Genomic DNA, 8,919 nt, shown 5'->3' with positions numbered 1-8,919 from the left:
CGATCTAGAAAGAGACAGAGACAGTCGATCCGCGTTATGTTAAATATTTCAAGGTTCCCGATTCCACAAAATTATAAAAAGTATACGGCTGTGTAGCGGGGATCAAAACGAGTAATTTCGTGTATAAAGTTTAATTAATATCCCATTACTTTGCCGGGAAACATCGATTATTCCGATCTAGAAAGAGACAGAGATAGACGATCCGCGTTATGTTAAATATTTCAAGGTTCCCGATTCCACAAAATTATAAAAAGTATACGGCTGTGTAGCGGGGATCAAAACGAGTAATTTCGTGTATAAAGTTTAATTAATATCCCATTACTTTGCCGGGAAACATCGATTATTCCGATCTAGAAAGAGACAGAGATAGACGATCCGCGTTATGTTAAATATCTCAAGGTTACCGATTCCACAAAATTATAAAAAGTATACGGCTGTGTAGCGGGGATCAAAACGAGTAATTTCGTGTATAAAGTTTAATTAATATCCCATTACTTTGCCGGGAAACATCGATTATTCCGATCTAGAAAGAGACAGAGATAGACGATCCGCGTTATGTTAAATATCTCAAGGTTACCGATTCCACAAAATTATAAAAAGTATACAGCTGTGTAGCAGGGATCAAAACGAGTAATTTCATGTATAAAGTTTGATAAAACTCCCAATAGTTTGCCGGGAAACATCGATTATTCCGATCTAGAAAGAGACAGAGATAGTCGATCCGCGTTATGTTAAATATTGCAAGGTTCCCGATTCCACAAAATTATAAAAAGTATACGGCTGTGTAGCGGGGATCAAAACGAGTAATTTCGTGTATAAAGTTTAATTAATATCCCATTACTTTGCCGGGAAACATCGATTATTCCGATCTAGAAAGAGACAGAGATAGACGATCCGCGTTATGTTAAATATTTCAAGGTTCCCGATTCCACAAAATTATAAAAAGTATACGGCTGTGTAGCGGGGATCAAAACGAGTAATTTCGTGTATAAAGTTTAATTAATATCCCATTACTTTGCCGGGAAACATCGATTATTCCGATCTAGAAAGAGACAGAGATAGACGATCCGCGTTATGTTAAATATTTCAAGGTTCCCGATTCCACAAAATTATAAAAAGTATACGGCTGTGTAGCGGGGATCAAAACGAGTAATTTCGTGTATAAAGTTTAATTAATATCCCATTACTTTGCCGGGAAACATCGATTATTCCGATCTAGAAAGAGACAGAGATAGACGATCCGCGTTATGTTAAATATCTCAAGGTTACCGATTCCACAAAATTATAAAAAGTATACAGCTGTGTAGCAGGGATCAAAACGAGTAATTTCATGTATAAAGTTTGATAAAACTCCCAATAGTTTGCCGGGAAACATCGATTATTCCGATCTAGAAAGAGACAGAGATAGTCGATCCGCGTTATGTTAAATATTGCAAGGTTCCCGATTCCACAAAATTATAAAAAGTATACGGCTGTGTAGCGGGGATCAAAACGAGTAATTTCGTGTATAAAGTTTAATTAATATCCCATTACTTTGCCGGGAAACATCGATTATTCCGATCTAGAAAGAGACAGAGATAGACGATCCGCGTTATGTTAAATATTTCAAGGTTCCCGATTCCACAAAATTATAAAAAGTATACGGCTGTGTAGCGGGGATCAAAACGAGTAATTTCGTGTATAAAGTTTAATTAATATCCCATTACTTTGCCGGGAAACATCGATTATTCCGATCTAGAAAGAGACAGAGATAGACGATCCGCGTTATGTTAAATATTTCAAGGTTCCCGATTCCACAAAATTATAAAAAGTATACGGCTGTGTAGCGGGGATCAAAACGAGTAATTTCGTGTATAAAGTTTAATTAATATCCCATTACTTTGCCGGGAAACATCGATTATTCCGATCTAGAAAGAGACAGAGATAGACGATCCGCGTTATGTTAAATATCTCAAGGTTACCGATTCCACAAAATTATAAAAAGTATACGGCTGTGTAGCAGGGATCAAAACGAGTAATTTCATGTATAAAGTTTGATAAAACTCCCAATAGTTTGCCGGGAAACATCGATTATTCCGATCTAGAAAGAGACAGAGATAGTCGATCCGCGTTATGTTAAATATTGCAAGGTTCCCGATTCCACAAAATTATAAAAAGTATACGGCTGTGTAGCGGGGATCAAAACGAGTAATTTCGTGTATAAAGTTTAATTAATATCCCATTACTTTGCCGGGAAACATCAATACTTCGATCGCGCGAGAGAGACAGAGAAACGAACAGACTTTTTTTCGATTTACGGCTAAAATAAATTTTTCTCATTTTATTCAATAACATATTCCTGCTTAAATAACTTTTTTACATAGGGATTAAGCATTTAGAACGATATAATGTTTAAAATAAGGGCACTTTACTCTTGACATTTTACGGTTTTTTCAATTTTCTGAAAAATCCTATCATTAGATTTGTTTAAAAATACGATATTCTTGCTTAACTAACGTTTCTACATAGGGATTAAGCATTTAGAACGAAATCTAATGTCAGAAAATGGCACTTTACTCTTGACATTTTTCGGTTTTTTCAATTTTCTGGAAAATCCTATCATTAGATTTTTTTAAAAATACGATATTCTTGCTTAACTAACGTTTCTACATAGGGATTAAGCATTTAGAACGAAATCTAATGTAGGAAAATGGTACTTTACTCTTGATCGGTACGTTGGGACTTTGAAAATATTCGGGCGTTCCAATCGCTCGTCTGTTGCATCATAGCGCGTCTCGGCGCAATCGAGCGATTCGCTCGACCCATTATTTTCGATTTACGGCTAAAATAAATTTTTCTCATTTTATTCAATAACATATTCTTGCTTAGATAACTTTTTTACATAGGGATTAAGCATTTAGAACGATACATTGTTTAAAATAAGGGCACTTTACTCTTGACATTTTACGGTTTTTTCAATTTTCTGAAAAATCCTATCATTAGATTTGTTTAAAAATACGATATTCTTGCTTAACTAACGTTTCTACATAGGGATTAAGCATTTAGAACGAAATCTAATGTCAGAAAATGGCACTTTACTCTTGACATTTTTCGGTTTTTTCAATTTTCTGGAAAATCCTATCATTAGATTTTTTTAAAAATACGATATTCTTGCTTAACTAACGTTTCTACATAGGGATTAAGCATTTAGAACGAAATCTAATGTAGGAAAATGGTACTTTACTCTTGATCGGTACGTTGGGACTTTGAAAATATTCGGGCGTTCCAATCGCTCGTCTGTTGCATCATAGCGCGTCTCGGCGCAATCGAGCGATTCGCTCGACCCATTATTTTCGATTTACGGCTAAAATAAATTTTTCTCATTTTATTCAATAACATATTCTTGCTTAGATAACGTTTTTACATAGGGATTAAGCATTTAGAACGATACATTGTTTAAAATAAGGGCACTTTACTCTTGACATTTTACGGTTTTTTCAATTTTCTGAAAAATCCTATCATTAGATTTTTTTAAAAATACGATATTCTTGCTTAACTAACGTTTCTACATAGGGATTAAGCATTTAGAACGAAATCTAATGTCAGAAAATGGCACTTTACTCTTGACATTTTTCGGTTTTTTCAATTTTCTGGGAAATCCTATCATTAGATTTTTTTAAAAATACGATATTCTTGCTTAACTAACGTTTTTACATAGGGATTAAGCATTTAGAACGAAATCTAATGTCAGAAAATGGCACTTTACTCTTGACATTTTTCGGTTTTTTCAATTTTCTGGGAAATCCTATCATTAGATTTTTTTAAAAATACGATATTCTTGCTTAACTAACGTTTTTACATAGGGATTAAGCATTTAGAACGAAATCTAATGTAGGAAAATGGTACTTTACTCTTGATCGGTACGTTGGGACTTTGAAAATATTCGGGCGTACGCGGCGCGCTCGGCGCTTCGAACAGCTCCGGTGTCCCCATTATTTTCGATTTACGGCTAAAATAAATTTTTCTAATTTTTTTCAATAACATATTCCTGCTAAAATAACTTTTTTACATAGGGATTAAGCATTTAGAACGATACATTGTTTAAAATAAGGGCACTTTACTCTTGACATTTTACGGTTTTTTCAATTTTCTGAAAAATCCTATCATTAGATTTGTTTAAAAATACGATATTCTTGCTTAACTAACGTTTCTACATAGGGATTAAGCATTTAGAACGAAATCTAATGTCAGAAAATGGCACTTTACTCTTGACATTTTTCGGTTTTTTCAATTTTCTGGAAAATCCTATCATTAGATTTTTTTAAAAATACGATATTCTTGCTTAACTAACGTTTTTACATAGGGATTAAGCATTTAGAACGAGATCTAATGTAGGAAAATGGTACTTTACTCTTGATCGGTACGTTGGGACTTTGAAAATATTCGGGCGTTCCAATCGCTCGTCTGTTGCATCATAGCGCGTCTCGGCGCAATCGAGCGATTCGCTCGACCCATTATTTTCGATTTACGGCTAAAATAAATTTTTCTCATTTTATTCAATAACATATTCTTGCTTAGATAACTTTTTTACATAGGGATTAAGCATTTAGAACGATATAATGTTTAAAATAAGGGCACTTTACTCTTGACATTTTACGGTTTTTTCAATTTTCTGAAAAATCCTATCATTAGATTTGTTTAAAAATACGATATTCTTGCTTAACTAACGTTTCTACATAGGGATTAAGCATTTAGAACGAAATCTAATGTCAGAAAATGGCACTTTACTCTTGACATTTTTCGGTTTTTTCAATTTTCTGGAAAATCCTATCATTAGATTTTTTTAAAAATACGATATTCTTGCTTAACTAACGTTTCTACATAGGGATTAAGCATTTAGAACGAAATCTAATGTAGGAAAATGGTACTTTACTCTTGATCGGTACGTTGGGACTTTGAAAATATTCGGGCGTTCCAATCGCTCGTCTGTTGCATCATAGCGCGTCTCGGCGCAATCGAGCGATTCGCTCGACCCATTATTTTCGATTTACGGCTAAAATAAATTTTTCTCATTTTATTCAATAACATATTCTTGCTTAGATAACGTTTTTACATAGGGATTAAGCATTTAGAACGATACATTGTTTAAAATAAGGGCACTTTACTCTTGACATTTTACGGTTTTTTCAATTTTCTGAAAAATCCTATCATTAGATTTTTTTAAAAATACGATATTCTTGCTTAACTAACGTTTCTACATAGGGATTAAGCATTTAGAACGAAATCTAATGTCAGAAAATGGCACTTTACTCTTGACATTTTTCGGTTTTTTCAATTTTCTGGGAAATCCTATCATTAGATTTTTTTAAAAATACGATATTCTTGCTTAACTAACGTTTTTACATAGGGATTAAGCATTTAGAACGAAATCTAATGTAGGAAAATGGTACTTTACTCTTGATCGGTACGTTGGGACTTTGAAAATATTCGGGCGTACGCGGCGCGCTCGGCGCTTCGAACAGCTCCGGTGTCCCCATTATTTTCGATTTACGGCTAAAATAAATTTTTCTAATTTTTTTCAATAACATATTCCTGCTAAAATAACTTTTTTACATAGGGATTAAGCATTTAGAACGATACATTGTTTAAAATAAGGGCACTTTACTCTTGACATTTTACGGTTTTTTCAATTTTCTGAAAAATCCTATCATTAGATTTGTTTAAAAATACGATATTCTTGCTTAACTAACGTTTCTACATAGGGATTAAGCATTTAGAACGAAATCTAATGTAGGAAAATGGTACTTTACTCTTGATCGGTACGTTGGGACTTTGAAAATATTCGGGCGTTCCAATCGCTCGTCTGTTGCATCATAGCGCGTCTCGGCGCAATCGAGCGATTCGCTCGACCCATTATTTTCGATTTACGGCTAAAATAAATTTTTCTCATTTTATTCAATAACATATTCTTGCTTAGATAACGTTTTTACATAGGGATTAAGCATTTAGAACGAAATCTAATGTCAGAAAATGGCACTTTACTCTTGACATTTTTCGGTTTTTTCAATTTTCTGGAAAATCCTATCATTAGATTTTTTTAAAAATACGATATTCTTGCTTAACTAACGTTTTTACATAGGGATTAAGCATTTAGAACGAGATCTAATGTAGGAAAATGGTACTTTACTCTTGATCGGTACGTTGGGACTTTGAAAATATTCGGGCGTTCCAATCGCTCGTCTGTTGCATCATAGCGCGTCTCGGCGCAATCGAGCGATTCGCTCGACCCATTATTTTCGATTTACGGCTAAAATAAATTTTTCTCATTTTATTCAATAACATATTCTTGCTTAGATAACTTTTTTACATAGGGATTAAGCATTTAGAACGATATAATGTTTAAAATAAGGGCACTTTACTCTTGACATTTTACGGTTTTTTCAATTTTCTGAAAAATCCTATCATTAGATTTGTTTAAAAATACGATATTCTTGCTTAACTAACGTTTCTACATAGGGATTAAGCATTTAGAACGAAATCTAATGTCAGAAAATGGCACTTTACTCTTGACATTTTTCGGTTTTTTCAATTTTCTGGAAAATCCTATCATTAGATTTTTTTAAAAATACGATATTCTTGCTTAACTAACGTTTCTACATAGGGATTAAGCATTTAGAACGAAATCTAATGTAGGAAAATGGTACTTTACTCTTGATCGGTACGTTGGGACTTTGAAAATATTCGGGCGTTCCAATCGCTCGTCTGTTGCATCATAGCGCGTCTCGGCGCAATCGAGCGATTCGCTCGACCCATTATTTTCGATTTACGGCTAAAATAAATTTTTCTCATTTTATTCAATAACATATTCTTGCTTAGATAACGTTTTTACATAGGGATTAAGCATTTAGAACGATACATTGTTTAAAATAAGGGCACTTTACTCTTGACATTTTACGGTTTTTTCAATTTTCTGAAAAATCCTATCATTAGATTTTTTTAAAAATACGATATTCTTGCTTAACTAACGTTTCTACATAGGGATTAAGCATTTAGAACGAAATCTAATGTCAGAAAATGGCACTTTACTCTTGACATTTTTCGGTTTTTTCAATTTTCTGGGAAATCCTATCATTAGATTTTTTTAAAAATACGATATTCTTGCTTAACTAACGTTTTTACATAGGGATTAAGCATTTAGAACGAAATCTAATGTAGGAAAATGGTACTTTACTCTTGATCGGTACGTTGGGACTTTGAAAATATTCGGGCGTACGCGGCGCGCTCGGCGCTTCGAACAGCTCCGGTGTCCCCATTATTTTCGATTTACGGCTAAAATAAATTTTTCTAATTTTTTTCAATAACATATTCCTGCTAAAATAACTTTTTTACATAGGGATTAAGCATTTAGAACGATACATTGTTTAAAATAAGGGCACTTTACTCTTGACATTTTACGGTTTTTTCAATTTTCTGAAAAATCCTATCATTAGATTTGTTTAAAAATACGATATTCTTGCTTAACTAACGTTTCTACATAGGGATTAAGCATTTAGAACGAAATCTAATGTAGGAAAATGGTACTTTACTCTTGATCGGTACGTTGGGACTTTGAAAATATTCGGGCGTTCCAATCGCTCGTCTGTTGCATCATAGCGCGTCTCGGCGCAATCGAGCGATTCGCTCGACCCATTATTTTCGATTTACGGCTAAAATAAATTTTTCTCATTTTATTCAATAACATATTCTTGCTTAGATAACTTTTTTACATAGGGATTAAGCATTTAGAACGATACATTGTTTAAAATAAGGGCACTTTACTCTTGACATTTTACGGTTTTTTCAATTTTCTGAAAAATCCTATCGTTAGATTTGTTTAAAAATACGATATTCTTGCTTAACTAACGTTTCTACATAGGGATTAAGCATTTAGAACGAAATCTAATGTCAGAAAATGGCACTTTACTCTTGACATTTTTCGGTTTTTTCAATTTTCTGGGAAATCCTATCATTAGATTTTTTTAAAAATACGATATTCTTGCTTAACTAACGTTTTTACATAGGGATTAAGCATTTAGAACGAAATCTAATGTAGGAAAATGGTACTTTACTCTTGATCGGTACGTTGGGACTTTGAAAATATTCGGGCGTTCCAATCGCTCGTCTGTTGCATCATAGCGCGTCTCGGCGCAATCGAGCGATTCGCTCGACCCATTATTTTCGATTTACGGCTAAAATAAATTTTTCTCATTTTATTCAATAACATATTCTTGCTTAGATAACTTTTTTACATAGGGATTAAGCATTTAGAACGATACATTGTTTAAAATAAGGGCACTTTACTCTTGACATTTTACGGTTTTTTCAATTTTCTGAAAAATCCTATCATTAGATTTTTTTAAAAATACGATATTCTTGCTTAACTAACGTTTCTACATAGGGATTAAGCATTTAGAACGAAATCTAATGTCAGAAAATGGCACTTTACTCTTGACATTTTTCGGTTTTTTCAATTTTCTGGGAAATCCTATCATTAGATTTTTTTAAAAATACGATATTCTTGCTTAACTAACGTTTTTACATAGGGATTAAGCATTTAGAACGAAATCTAATGTAGGAAAATGGTACTTTACTCTTGATCGGTACGTTGGGACTTTGAAAATATTCGGGCGTTCCAATCGCTCGTCTGTTGCATCATAGCGCGTCTCGGCGCAATCGAGAGATTCGCTCGACCCATTATTTTCGATTTACGGCTAAAATAAATTTTTCTCATTTTATTCAATAACATATTCTTGCTTAGATAACTTTTTTACATAGGGATTAAGCATTTAGAACGATATAATGTTTAAAATAAGGGCACTTTACTCTTGACATTTTACGGTTTTTTCAATTTTCTGAAAAATCCTATCATTAGATTTGTTTAAAAATACGATATTCTTGCTT

The sequence above is a fragment of the Megalopta genalis genome, unplaced genomic scaffold (genome assembly GCF_051020955.1).
Source record: "Megalopta genalis isolate 19385.01 unplaced genomic scaffold, iyMegGena1_principal scaffold0678, whole genome shotgun sequence".
Classification (NCBI taxonomy): Eukaryota; Metazoa; Arthropoda; class Insecta; order Hymenoptera; family Halictidae; genus Megalopta; species Megalopta genalis.
This window is presented reverse-complemented; position numbering follows the sequence as displayed.